Source organism: Sapajus apella, unplaced genomic scaffold (genome assembly GCF_009761245.1).
Source record: "Sapajus apella isolate SASKATOON/1434 unplaced genomic scaffold, GSC_monkey_1.0 scaffold26, whole genome shotgun sequence".
Taxonomy (NCBI): Eukaryota; Metazoa; Chordata; class Mammalia; order Primates; family Cebidae; genus Sapajus; species Sapajus apella.
In genome coordinates, this window is record NW_022436966.1 from 6,586,474 (window position 1) to 6,601,240 (window position 14,767).

Genomic DNA, 14,767 nt, shown 5'->3' on the forward strand with positions numbered 1-14,767 from the left:
TAAATAATTATATCCTTGAGTGCTTTAAAATTAGACTAATTTCTACACCATTAAGGAGCAAAAATGTTTCTACTTTTTGATGCATTATAAGTGGGAGATATTAATTTCCAGATGAAATTATGCATAAGCAGGGGAAAAGCTTTCTACTGAGATAATATTTAAACATAAAATGTTAAGCATCTCAGGATTTACAAATGATTAAAAGCAAATAAGAAAGTGCAATCACATTGTATTTGGATTGTGGGACCCTCTCCCATCCATGCAATGTTTTAGTTCCCAAATCAAAAAGCATCTTTCTATTTTAAAATTGTTTACTTGCCAAGTTAAATGGTTTGAACAGTAGCAGAGACTCAAAACCAAAGAAATGGCATACTTGAGTAAACATGTTTATGCTATGTCATATAAATGAATTATAAACAGTAGTAGTCTCTTTTGTTTTTATCTTTAATACTTTGTTATTTGCACAACCTGCCACTAAGCAATGTAATCTCTAAAGCAAGTTTTGAAAACTTGAAGGAAATTAACTCATGCCAAATTACAGATATTGACTAATACAATACTAACCAAACTTTATTATTTGGGGATCATAGCTTTTTAAAATTATCCCGAAAGTATGGAGGGATCCCACTGCAAGTAGAAATTTCCACACGATGAGTAATTTCAATTCTTTCCAGATTTATTCCACTATTAGAAACAGATTTAGACAAGGATCTCACATATTTGTTATGAATATATTTTAATATATTTTCTCCAAAGGAATAAAGCAGGCTGACACTTGGGGATTGTTTCTACTTTCATGTCTTGCTTTAAATGGTGTTTTATGTTTCAAACTAATGAGTATCATATAGTGCATTTAATGTACTTAATGTATAGTATTTCACTAAATACACTGAGTATTTCAATCTGAGGGGCTTCCCTGACTCTTAATGAGCATTTTTATGTATGTTTGCAGTATGTTTATAGTCATATCATCCTTTAGAGGCAGGTTCTCCTCCTTCTCCTCCTCCTCCTCCTCCTCCTCCTCCTCCTCCTCCTCCTCCTCTTCCTCCTCTTATTACACTTTAGGTTCTGGGGTACACATGAAGAACATGCAGGTTTGTTATATAGGTCTACATGTGCCATGGTGGTTTGCTGCACCCATTAACCCGTCATCTACATTAAGTGTTTCTCCTAATGCTATCCCTCCCCTAGCTCCCCACCCACTAACATGTCCCAGTGTGTGATGTTCCCCTCCCTGTGTCCATGTGTTCTCATTTTTCAACCCCTACTTATGAGTGAGACTGTGTGGTGTTTGGTTTTCTGTTATTGTGTTAGTTTGCTGAGAATGATGGTTTCCAGTTTTATTCATGTCCTTTGCAGGGACATGAATAAAACTGGAAACCATCATTCTCATTTTTCAACCCCTACTTATGAGTGAGACTGTGTGGTGTTTGGTTTTCTGTTATTGTGTTAGTTTGCTGAGAATGATGGTTTCCAGTTTTATTCATGTCCCTGCAAAGGACATGAATTCATCCTTTTATATGGCTGCATAGTAATCCATGATATATATGTGCCACATTTTCTTTATCTAGTCTATCATTGATGGGCATTTGGGTTGGTTCCAAGTCTTTGCTACTGTGAACAGTGCCACAATAAACATAGTTTTGCTGTGTCTCACAGACGAGTGCAATGGTGCAATGGCATGATCTTGGCTCACTTAAACCTCTACCTCCTGGGCTCAAGTGAGTCTCGTGCCTCAGCCTCCTGAGTAGCTGGGACTACAGGCATAAGCTGTCACACCTGGCCAATTTTTGTATTTTTAGTAGAGACAGGGTTTCACCCTGTTGACCAGGCTGGTCTTGAACTCCTGGCCTCAAGTGATCCACCTACCTTGACCTCCCAAAGGGCTGGGCTGGTGTGAGTCACCATACCAAAACCCCTTTTCTTCTTTCCAATATGTGGTTTCATGTCACCATTTGTGAAGGTGACACTGTCTCTTCATAAATGTACATCTATCTGTATGCTTTGATGGGATTGGAGTAAGATGGTAAGAAATCAGGTAAGGGAAAAAGACACTATTTCTAGTTCTTCACAAGCCTTCTATGTTGAATGATATGACTATTTTATTCATTTCCTAGAACTGCTGTAACAAAGTACTACACACCAGGTGGCTTAAACCAGAAATGTATTGTGTCACAGCGTTGGAGGCCAGAAGTCCCAAATTAAGGTGTTAGTAGGAACTTACTCCCTCTGAAATCTGTAGGGTGTATACTCCCTCCTTGCCTCTTCCTAGCTTCTGGTGGTGGACATCAATCCCTGGCACTCCTTGCCTTGCAGCTGTGTCACTGTAATCTCTGCCTCTGTAGCCACTTGGTGTTCCCTCTGTGTGCCTTCACAATGTCATCTTATAGTAACATTGGAGAGATTGAGCTAAGGCCCCCCTTTCTTCAGTATGACCTCATCTTTATTAAATATATGTGCAATGACCTTATTTCCAAGTAAGCCCATAATTCTGAAGTCTGGGGGTTAGGACTTTGGCATATCTTTTGGGGCAGGGGGACATACTTCAACCCATAGCAGCCATTAACTAATATCAGATATAAACCTAACTTAGCGTACCTGTGCCTAAATCACTAATGAGAATCGTTCTTGGGATCTTCTCCCTTCCAGGAGTTCCACTGCCTGGAGATGGCTTCATAGAGAGCCACCTTTCTCCTTTAGGAACCAGTCAGGCAAAAGCAAAGGGAGTAAAGTGGAGAGGTTAGGATTGCTAAGACTCATTCATTCATGGACCATCCTGGTCTATGTACAAACACGTGGTCTTTAATAAACATCTTTTTGGAGAAATTAAGATAAAAAGTAAGGAAAGAATCCCCTCTCTCTTGCCACATTACAAACTATTTGAAAAGGTTCCATTGGAGGGCTATTCCTTCAGTCCATTGGGAGTGTTCCGCTTCCCATTAATTCTATCCTGTGGAGATCACTAGTTTCTAGAGTCATTGTCATCCTCCAATTCACCAATGAAAAATCTGCTGTTTAAAAAAAAGGGTGGGGGGAGAAAGGGCTCAAAAACGATGTGTGGGGAGTACATTTGCATTACCTCCCACTTCAGCCTTTGTCTTCAAAGTCTTTTCTGCAAAGTATTAAATGGTGTTTGGCGCTTTTTTTTTTCTTTTTGTTTTTCTTTTTTTTTTTTGGAGGGGAGGAGAAGTCAATGAGATTTTTGAAAAGGCTCAGAACAGAGAGGTCACTTTTGAACAAATGACATGTAAGGCAAGATAAATTTACATTTTGCAGACCTCATGAAAAACAAGTCCAGCTTTGTCTGGGGTTCGCTGAGAAGTCATTGAAGGTAAGCATCAGCTGCCTATTGGTCATGATGGGGTGAAAAACCAGAGAAACATGAGTTAAAAAGAGTTTATATGTAACTGTAGGTTGATCATCCCCAACTTTTCACAAAGGCCTTTCATTTCCATTTGGAATGAGTATACGATAATCTAGACAGGCCAGCCCCTGTCACCAAGCACAACACTGGACTCTTGACATTTGCCTAATTATCTTTTCTCATCATCAGTCATTTCTTGAAGTCTCAGCTTCATTCAGATGCCAGGTATTTCCGAAATTAATCATGTCATTGAAAGCGGCATCTTTTCATGTAAACGGACTTTATTATCTGGATCAGAAAGCTCCCCCTTTGAGCAGCAAAAGCCCATTTGTAGGGAAAGTGTCTGAAATCTGACATGCTGCCTTCCCAAGAAAGATTCTTAGTGTTGACCTCCCAGCAAGCACCAAGCATTCGTTACTGTGAGGTTGTGAGTGAATGAGTGAGTGTGTGTGTGTGTGTGTGTGTGTGTGTGTGTGTGCGCGCGCGCGCATGCGTGCCGCTAAGAGCCTTGGGCTGGCTGCATGCTAATTTACCCCATTGTTTCAGGGTAACTGACTTTTCAGTATTTAAGAACAAAGTCTTTTTGCATACAGCTTTACGTACAATTATTTTATGTTTACTTCGAGGTCCATCATCTTATCTTTATTGCAACTATATTAGGGGATGCCAGAGCTGCTTTGTCTCCTTGTAAGGTTGCAGAATACAGACAGGGTTTAGCATGCTAGCCAGTATACTCCTCTTTCATTTAAAGGCATTTTACAAACTTTTTGGATCCTGGACTAAATCAACATGTGGCCCTGCTCAGTCTCTTCAAATTCAAAGATGAAAGGCGAAAGATACTTCTGAGAGTTGGGGTGAAGTGCCATCAAATTTAATTTTTGAGAGTACAACATTTAGTTTATAAAGATGGGCAAATAGGGAATAGAAAGCAAGAACCTCCCACTTGTGAAAATATCACCAAAACTTTAACAGGGCCTCTAAGAGAGCTGCATACTCAGGCTCGCAACAATATATTGGTTGGGATGTATATCTAATTAGCAAGTAAAAAAATCAACTTGTAGAACACAATTGCAGTGCCAAATCCCCTGCCCTACGTGTATAACAACACATAGGGAAAGTTCATTCCACATCTCAAACTCACTTTTCTTTTATTCTATGCTTTAACAGCTGGATGTTAGTGATAGGGGTATTTTCTCCAAGTGAAGAAGTAATATTTAAAACTTATGATCTTTTCTCCTAGGTGGAAAGAAAATTAATGCTGTGACATAAACTGACAAAACCCAGCAAATTAAAAGTTAAGGTGGAAACTCCTTCATGATGTTTTTTTGTCTTTTGCTCATGATAAATGAATTTAGTCAGAATAATTGCTGGGCGAAAGATCTCATTGTAGAGTTCATCAAGAAAAAAATACGTATTTCTAAAAACTTTTCATCCTCTTTAATACCAACTGGTTTTACCTGTCCCCTATTTTCTTCTATCCACTTCATTTTCCTAAACTTTCTTGAACTGAAGGAAAACAAAATCCTCTTTTCATAGCCTTCAAAAAAACCAAGTAATACTTTTCTCAGTTTTCAAGACAAATTAATACAGACTCAAAAAACATTGACAGTATTCCAAATCAGAACTGGGAAAGAGTACAGATGATTTGGAATTTGGAAACACAGCTTTGGAGTGTTGCATTAACATCCAAAGTCCTGTAAGAAAAACATATATAAAAAAATCAACTTTTGAGGGGCCCCATTTAGGAAAGATCTTAACCCCTCCATTCTTTGCAGTGTTTGAAGATTTGCCAAAAAGGAGAAAAGGGAGAAAAGGGAGTATAAATTCAAGGAATGAAGCTCTAGGCTCCAGGCCAGCAACTCTGAACATTCATCTTTCCCCCTCGGTAAGAATTGTTTCTGGGGAAGAAGTTTCATGAGGGCTTGCACATCTCAGGGTTTTCCTGAATGCCAAAATGATTGTGAACTTTACCTTCCTTTTTACATCTGCCTTTAGTCGTATTAATCTTGGATTCCTTTCATCTTTGGGGTTTACTGTTACAAACATTGCCATTCTTTGTATTCTGATAAATCATCTCCACTATCTTTCTTTTTTTTTTTTTTTTTTTTTTAGATGGAGTCTTGCTCCGTCACCAGGCTGGAGCACAGTGGTGCAGTCTTGGCTCACTGCAGCCTCCACCTCCTGGGTTCAAGCAATTCTCTTGCCTCAGCCTCCTGAGTACCTGGGACTACAGGCACACACCACCATGCCCAGCTAATTTTTGTATTTTTAGTAGAGACAGGGTTTCACCATGTTGGCCAAGCTGGTCTCCACCTCCTGACCTCATGATCTACCCACCTGGGCCTCCCAAAGTGCTGGGATTACAGGCATGAGCCACTGCACCTGGCACTCCACTATCTTACTTTGCAACAAAGCCACCACCTCCTGGGCTGCTCCTGATTTCCATAGCTTTTTGCACATCACTTACTAGGAAGTTGTTAAATTCCACACAGAACTATGAACAATGAAAAACTAGATTATAAGCTTCTTGAAGGCAGGCTTATTAAATACAATGACACCTCTTATAAAATCAAAAGACAGGCCTGATACACGGACAGAGGAAAGACATCATTCTGATGCATGAGTTTTCTAATATGAACAAAGCATGGAATAGTGAAAATCTGAACTACATAACAAACTTCTATACACAAAGTGCATGTTTGCTTGCATTATCTGTAGCGATGAGCCCAGTAATGCTAACAGTGCTTAATCTGTCTAGCTGAACAGTAACCACCAATGAAAACTCATGTGAGATGTTCACAAAAGACCATTCTTATCCACCAAACAATCACTGTTTTTTATCTATTTCTTAGGACAACATGAATCAAAAATTTTACTCTTTCTCCCCTGACCATACAGATGAAAATACACAGCCACAGAAGGGTCATGTCTTAATCCCTAGCAAATAGTGAGTTAAGTCTTTTTAAAAATTTACTCTGATTTGTTAGCTCAAACCAAACTTGGATGGGCTAAATGTGTTATGTGTTTTTGGAATTCTAACACCTTGGAAATTTAGGAATTGTCCTTGTCCTGGATAAAGTAATACAGAAATGTCTATGGCAAAAGACGGCAAATAAGCTGAAGGAAATTTTTTTAAAATATATATTTTATTGTGTTTTATGAAGGTAATTTTTAAGGGTGTGTTGCCTGATAGAAACTCAAGAAGGCAGGGAGAAAAGCAGAGTTCTGCTCTGAGATCAGTTAGTTACATCATTAGGATTCCAAAATTGTTCTGATTTGAAGTCTTATTCCTGAACTGAGATGTTACTGGTTTAGGGGCTTTTTTGCAGAAGGCGAGGGTGTCTGCAGACACTAGCACCCTCTCTCTCTCTCTGCTACTTTGGAAAAGCAGGAATTGTTCCTTCAAAATGAAGTCAAGCCATTAGAAATTAGAAGTGTAGATCCCATCCACGATACTTGGGGTTTGAAGACCTCTCTGTGCCATAGACCTTGTCCCTGAGAAAGCTCCAGAGGGTGTAATTATAAAACTTAGCTCACTGTCATCCAGGAATTCCTAGTTCAGAGCTAAAAACCATTGTCATTGCTTTGGCTCTTGTTCCTTATCTGTGAATTTCTCCAACTCTTTATTAAAATTAAAAACCAAACTGAATTATTATTCTTTAGAAAAGCAACAACCTTCCTATGGTATTTGGCAATAAGCTGGAAGAATCTCACTGAAGAATTATAAAATGTCTTCAGAATTGAAGTGAATGGCATCTGTCTTGCTGCTCAATCATCGTAAAACCAGTGACTCTGTAGTTTCATTATCCATCTTAATTTCAGATGGATGACAACCTCAGACCCTGGGAGGAGGCATCAGTTACTTTGCTTCTTTTCTAAATTGGAGCAGTCAAAGCAATCTCAAAAACAATTTCAACAATTCATCCCGTCTTCTCCCCAAATCTATTCAAGTTTCAGCCCTGATTGCCGTAAGAGTAAATGAAATAATTTGTCTACCTCTCAAGAAATATTCCATACATTACAGTTAGGACACCTACATAATGACAATGGGCCTGTTTGTGAAATACCTCATATCAGGGGAAACCTAGAAATATGCATCATTTTATAGCTTAATATTCCATATTTTCTGTCATGCATTTCCTTAAGAACTGCAGACGAATGGATGTAATTTAGTTATTAGTATATTCTAGCTGAATGGTAGTGTGTCTTGCTTTACATAATACAAATGCTGCTAAAATATATACGTAAATTCTTTTACTTTTGGTAAAATTGGTCTTGATTTTATATTTAACTGTATGGAATTTCAGAAATTATAGCTCTTCATTTTAAATAATTTTTGTTAATTACTAAATACTTCAGAGCTAATTCAAGATATTTGATTCATTGAACATTTAACTGTCTAATATGTGCACAGTATTGTGCTAGAGAAATTAGACAAGTGGAGGCCTTAAGAGGTATGCATCAGAGGTAGAACTATAGAATAACACACACAGACACACACACACACACACACACACACACACACACACACACACACACACTCATGTCTTTTTAACAAAAACTATTTTTCATCATAATTGCAGCTTAGCACAGTGGTTCAGGGCATGGGCTCCGGAGGCAAACGACCTGCTTTCCAGATACGCTCTGCCACTTACTGACTGTAGGACATCGGGCAAAGTATCTAACATCTCTGTACCTCATTTGTCTGGAGTATACCATGAAGATAATAGTAGAACCCACATCAAGAAGGCTCCATGATAATTATATTTGGAAAGAACAGTTTCTAGGACCCAGTGGGCACTTCATAAACATTAGCTAATATTATTTTCTTGTCTGAAAATATAATAATAGTAACTTTTATTGAGACAGTCTGTCACTCTGTCACCCACACTGGGGTGCATTGGTGTGATCACAGCTCACTATAGCCTTGACCTCCCAAGCAATCTTCCCACCTCAGTCTCCTGGGTAGCTTGGACTATATATAAACACCACCATAGTTGAATAGTTTTTTTTGTTTTTTATTTTTTTATTTTTAGTAGAGATGAGGTCTCACTATGTTGCCCAGGCTGGTCTCAAACTCCTGAGCTGAAGCAATCCTCCCAACTCTCTCTCACAAAGTGCTGGGATTATAGATGTGAGCCACCAAGCCCAGCCAATAGTACCTTCTCTATAGGGTAACTGGGAATATCAAGTGAGTTAAAGTATTTAAGCTGTTAGATGCTGTCATTATCATTAGCATTAGAAATGTATCATCAAAATGTATATGGAAGCACAGAGGTGGGGGGGGTGGGGAAATTTAGATCTAGAGTACTGGCAAAGTTATCAGAACGGAAGTGAAATTCAAAACGGTCTGCAAAGAATGAGTAAGATTCTGATAGGCAGAGAAGACAGAGGAGAAATTTTCTGGAAAAAAAGGCTTTTCTGGAAAGTCAGAGTAATGGTCCTGAAAGATAATAATGCATTTGGACTCAGAGTGCAAGGGATGGATTTGGAGGTTTATTAGCATAGGTATAGGAGAGATAGTTGAAAATTAATCTGGGAAAGTGTGTAAACCAGTTTATAAGATAAATATGAACCACCCCATTAAACAGTGGGCAAAGGACATGAACAGACATTTTTCAAAAGAAGACAAACATGTATCCAACAAGCATATGAAAAAAGGCTCAATATCACCGATCATTAGAGAAATACAAATCAAAGCCACAGTAAGATATCATCTCACACCAGTCAGAATGGCTATTATTAAAAAGTCAAAAAATAACAGATGCTGATGGGGTTATAGAGAAAAAGGAACATTTATACACTGTTGGTGGGAGTTCATCCATTATGGAAAACACTGTGGCAATTCCTCAAAGACCTAAAAACTGAACTACCATTCAACCTAGCAAGCCCATTACTGGGTATATACTGCAAGGAATACAAATAGTTCTACCATAAAGACACATGCAGGTATATGTTCATTGCAGCACTATTCACAATAGCAAAGACAGGGAATTAACCTAAATCTCCATCAATGATTGACTGGTTAAAGAAAATGTGATACATATATACTATGGAATACTGTGCAGCCATAAAAAGGAGAGACACCATGTTCTTTGCAGGAACATGGATGGACCTGGAGGCCATTATCCTTAGTAAACTAACACAAGAAAATAAAACCAAATACCATATGTTCTTACTTATAAGTGGGAGCTAAATGATGAGAATTCATGGACACATACAGGTAAATAGTATATACTGGGGCCTTTCAGAGGGAGGAAGGTGGGAGAAGGGAGAGGACCAGAAAAAATAGCTATTGGGTACTAGGCTTTATACCTGGATGATGAAATAATTTTACAATAAAACCCCATAACAAAGGTTAACCTATGTAACAAACCTGCACATGTACCCCTGAGCTTAAAATAAAAGTTAAATTTAAAAAGAAAAACCTGGAAAAGTGTGTTTAACTCATATTATTGAAGGCTTACAGTACCTTGCATTAATAAATACACATGTGGTCTTCATCGTATAGACATGTTGAAGTCAGTATTTTAAGCATAAGAATCACATGAATTAATCCATTGCATATCATTTCAATAGCAACATGGAAGGTAAATCAGAGAGAAAACAGTTTGGAAGCACAAGACAGCTAGAGCAACAGCATAGGTAAAAGATTAATTTATATATAAATGGCAGAGAAATAAAAAAGAGATCAAGAGGGAACCTACAGATCAACAAATCACAATGTTAGAACCTTATTTGGAGTCTGACTAATAAAAAGTATTTTCAAAAAATTATGACATTTGTAAGACTACTGTCAATATGAACCTTGATGACATATTTAATGAATTAAAGAGTTATTGCTATTTTTAAGGGTTATAAAAGTATTGCAGTGATTTTTTTAAAGTTTTTATCTTGTACTGAAACATGTATGATTACAATTTGAGATTTGTCTCAAAATTGGTTAGGAATGTGAATAGAGCAAGATGGATTTTGGGGGGTCAGTAATGGGTACATAAGATTTATTATTCTTTTGTCTTCTTCTATGTCTAAATTCTCCATAATAAAAAAGGTTTAAAAAGAGAAAGTGTCATAACAATGGGAAAGGAAGAGGGAAAAGCGGGTTTCAGAGCCATGCAGAGGTAGAAATCAGAGGAGATGGCAGCCATTTGGAAGAAGAGATAGAGAGGCAGGATTCAAATTTAATCCCAGATTTCTAGCTCCCATGACCAGACAGACAATAATGGTCATGACCAAGAAAATAATAATGGAGTCTCAGCTGTGAAAGTTTTTTTTTTTTTATCATTTACCAAATGCTCTTGGGTTTGCTTTTATTTAACCCTCAGAAGAGCCCTATGAGATAATACCCTCATTTGGCAGATAAATAAATTGAACCACATGAAGTTTAAAAGTTCAAACAGGGAAGCAGGTTTTAGAAAGCAAGATAGTGAAGGGAGGCAGGGCCATTTTCTTTGACACAAAAGTTCACTTTTTGTTCTGATTTTTAAAAGAAATTAATACATTTTATGAACCCCTAACAGTATTGTAGGCTTTTGATACTACATCTAATATATAAATTGATCCTCAATGGAGGGTGAAAGACCGTGGAAATCTTCATGGGAAACTTAAAACTTCTTAGAGTCATCTCCATAAACTGTGCATACTCTGACAATAAACACTTAGGTAAACTTGAGGGTGTCTCTTTTTAAAGATATCCTTCTTTTTTTTTTTTTTCTTTTTTTCTTTTTTTTGCTATATTGCCCAGGCTGGTCTTGAACTCAAGACCTTGGCTCAAGCAGTTTTTCCACCTCAGCTTCCTGAGTCACTGGGATTATAGACATGAGCTTATAGACACCTAGCTTAAAGATATTCTTGACTTCTTTAAAGAGATATATGCCTCTTTGATATCAAAAATCACCTAAAAGTGTATGTAAGTACAATTGTATTAATTACAGAGTAATCACTCTTGTTTAATAGCTTACAAGTTTAATTTTTAGATGTCAAGTTGACTTTTTTTGCATTTGAATGACAACTTCTTCAGGAATCTCTTTGTATCAGTTCCTTCCAACCACCAAGAAACATACTGGACATCTTATAAGGGAAACTGAAAAGAACAAAAGGGAGGATGTCAAACTCAAGCTTGCAGTGTTTCTTCTCTGGCAAGCTAAGCTTGGAGTATTGACATTCCATCCAGAGTCTAATTGCTCCTCCTAAAATCGCATTCAGAAAATTCTTAAACACCATTCATAGCTAATTCTCTCTGAAGATTTTCCCTTACAACCATTACTGCAGAAGGAAACAAAGAAAGAATAAAAGGGAGGAATTCATATAATATTTCAGTTTGATTTCTATGTCAGTTGTTTTCTTCAAAATAATCTGGTTTGTGAAATTAAATCATTGTATCATCTAGTCAGTTACTTATCAAGGTAGCCTATAGATTTTAATCTTATTTAGATGTTCAAAATATGTTCCTGGAACTCAATGAGTACAAAGCTTCTTATTGCTGAAAAATTTATATTAACACAGATTACCTTATCCTGAGGGAAACTATTCCTTTTCCTTGTGATATTTCTCATGACCCAAAGCCAGTCCCTGAGCCTTTGCTAACCCTCAAGCATATATACACACACATACACTTACACTTTCTCCCACAAACTTCCTTTTTCTTATATTCAAAAATAGATAGCTTCAAACATCAGCTAATTCTTGCATATTTAGCCAGGATGAGGGGATTCCATGGACTGCTTCTGGCTTTAACAGTTTAAAATCTTATGTTCTGTTCCCTTACATTAGGTAAGGTTTGCTGTGTTGCTTTTATTTCTTTTCCTTTCATTGATCAAAAGGTTTCTCTAGTTATTATTTAGTGTGTACAGGGTGAGAGCCACCCACCCCTTACTTTTACATGAGCTGCATACCATATTGTACACATGATGCCCCCAGTGCAGCAGCCATGACCCCCGAGACAACACAAGTCAAGCCATACATCTTCCTGCCTACAGTGGCAAGAATCCAGACCTTGTTATCCAGGAGCCACTGCTTGGGGAGTGAAAGAATGAGGGCAACCAGAACAGGCCTGGCTCACTCACACTAACAGTGGCTTTCCAAGAATATGCTGACATTTCCGGAAGGTCAGGATGGGCAAGATCCAAGTTGGAAAAACCGTGAACATATTTAATTCATAATTTACAGGTTTTCATATCTTTGTTTTACAACATGTGAAAAATGAGAAATAAGGGACTAGCAAGTCTAACAAACAGAATATATTAATGTACATGTGTGTGCACGCGCGCGCGAGCGCGCACACACACACACACACACACACACACACACGCAAATTCCCAAAACTATTGCCTATATTGGGAAGAGAAAATTTATAAAAGAGAGGCAAACATAAAAGAAGAAATTGTTTATTTGTTTGTTTGCCTTTATAAAACCCATTTGGGAGAAACATCCGTATATATACATCAGTTATCTGGCTTGTCCCAGTTATACTGATGCTAGAGATGTCCTTTGTTAGAAATTAATGTGTGTAATAAAGTTTTACATTTTTCATATGTTTTGAAGTATATGAGCTATATTTCTTTTGACTGCATAATTACTTTTTGCACACAAGAAAAATGAGGTGCTTTGCCCTAAGTAAATAACCTCAAAACAAACCAAGAATAACAGTTATATTCTTTTCATCTTCTAGACTGTGTACAATACATATTTCCAGAAACTTTTTAAGTTTCATTATTGTGACTTAAGAAAAAAATTTACAATGAATCCGAACTAAGTTCAGACAAAAATGTGTCCCACCCTCATGTGGATATTTGTTGCATGTTTGTTGAGAGTACAGGCTAATTACAGCTACTAGTTTTTTTCCTAGATTGTATTAATTTCCAACGTGTTTTCTTTTTAGACTCTGAAGGTATCTTTTACTCATGATAAACCTTTGGGGGAAATAACACAATAGATTTAAGGTATTTAAGTCATTTCTCTTTCTGGAAAGGTGCTTTAAAAACTCCTAAGTTCTTGCCGAGGAGAATGTAATCAACAAGATTGTATGCTGCACTGATTACAGTCCCTTTTCTTTGGATGAACTGTATCTTTAAGGCAAAGTATTTGACTGCTCCTAAAAAATGGGACTACCTCTTTTAAGCAAAGGAAATCAGCTGTTTCCTTCACACCTCAAAGAACCAATTTGGATCTTTAAAAATATTTATGTGGAGGCTGTAAAATCTCAAATCAGGGTGCGGGGAGACACTGCTGCAAATGCTTATAGACTTATTAAAAGACCCCTAACACTTTTTAGTAGCTGGCTCCATGACAATTACCAGCTGGTCTGTTTTCTTTTCCTTCTCCAGTAATACTTATTATGACCTTGATACAAAAAAAAAAAGTAAAGTATTAAATTTGGTGAAGAAGCTCCAAGTGTTGCCAAGCTTGAATAAACCAGGAAAATACTGATATTTTAAGTTGCTCACGATGGACTCTACATAAATAACACATCAATATCATATATTTTTCCCACATCTTTAGTAATAGTGACTATAACTCAAATTTTGTCTAAAACTTCTCATGAAAATAAAACAATTTTTATATCTCTCTGATTCCTAGATAAAAATCTGTATATGTATGGGAATGTGTGTGTGTACGTGTGTGTAAGCACATAGAACAAAACAGTACATGCCATACATACACATTACCAATCATTACCTCTGCATATTTGAATTCTCTCTGATTTTATTTTTCTCTATATTTACCTGTGATTTGAATTTTTCTGTAATAAATGATTACAATTTTATAAGAAAAGTTACTAATTTTTTGAAGATTTTTATAAATATCTAGTAAGATTTGAGAAATGAGTTAAAGGGGACTTTTACATTTCTATGAAATTTTCACTGAGAAAAGGTATCTGTTTTAAGGACAGTGAAAACAGATGGGTTGATCTCCTAAGAATAAAAAAGAAAAGATAAAAACTCAGTAGCAGCCCTTGCCAGGCAGTAATCTGCCTGAGAGTAGATGGAAAAGAGAGAACCAATATAAGCAATCAGAAAGCAATTCAGAAATTGATCTGAATAAATGGAAACCATATTGAGAGAAAAGTGGCTGGTGTGAGGAATGATGGTGGGGATACTTTGTTAGAGGCTTGTTTATTCATTCAGTTATTTGTTTGTTTAAAGAACTTGCCTGTAAATATTTATAGTACAATACCAGCAGCAAACACTGAGAGAAGTGGAGAAGCTAAAAAGAGATGGTTTCAAGTTTCCAGGTACTGAGAGTTTCCAGAAGGATCATTCCCTCCACTGATAGACAAAAAGGCTTAAAATTAACCATCACTCCTAGAGAGTGTATTCATTCCTATGACTGTGACTTGAATATAATAACCTCAGAGAGAGAGAGAGAGAGACAGAGAGAGAGGGAGATGGAGAGAGGGACTGA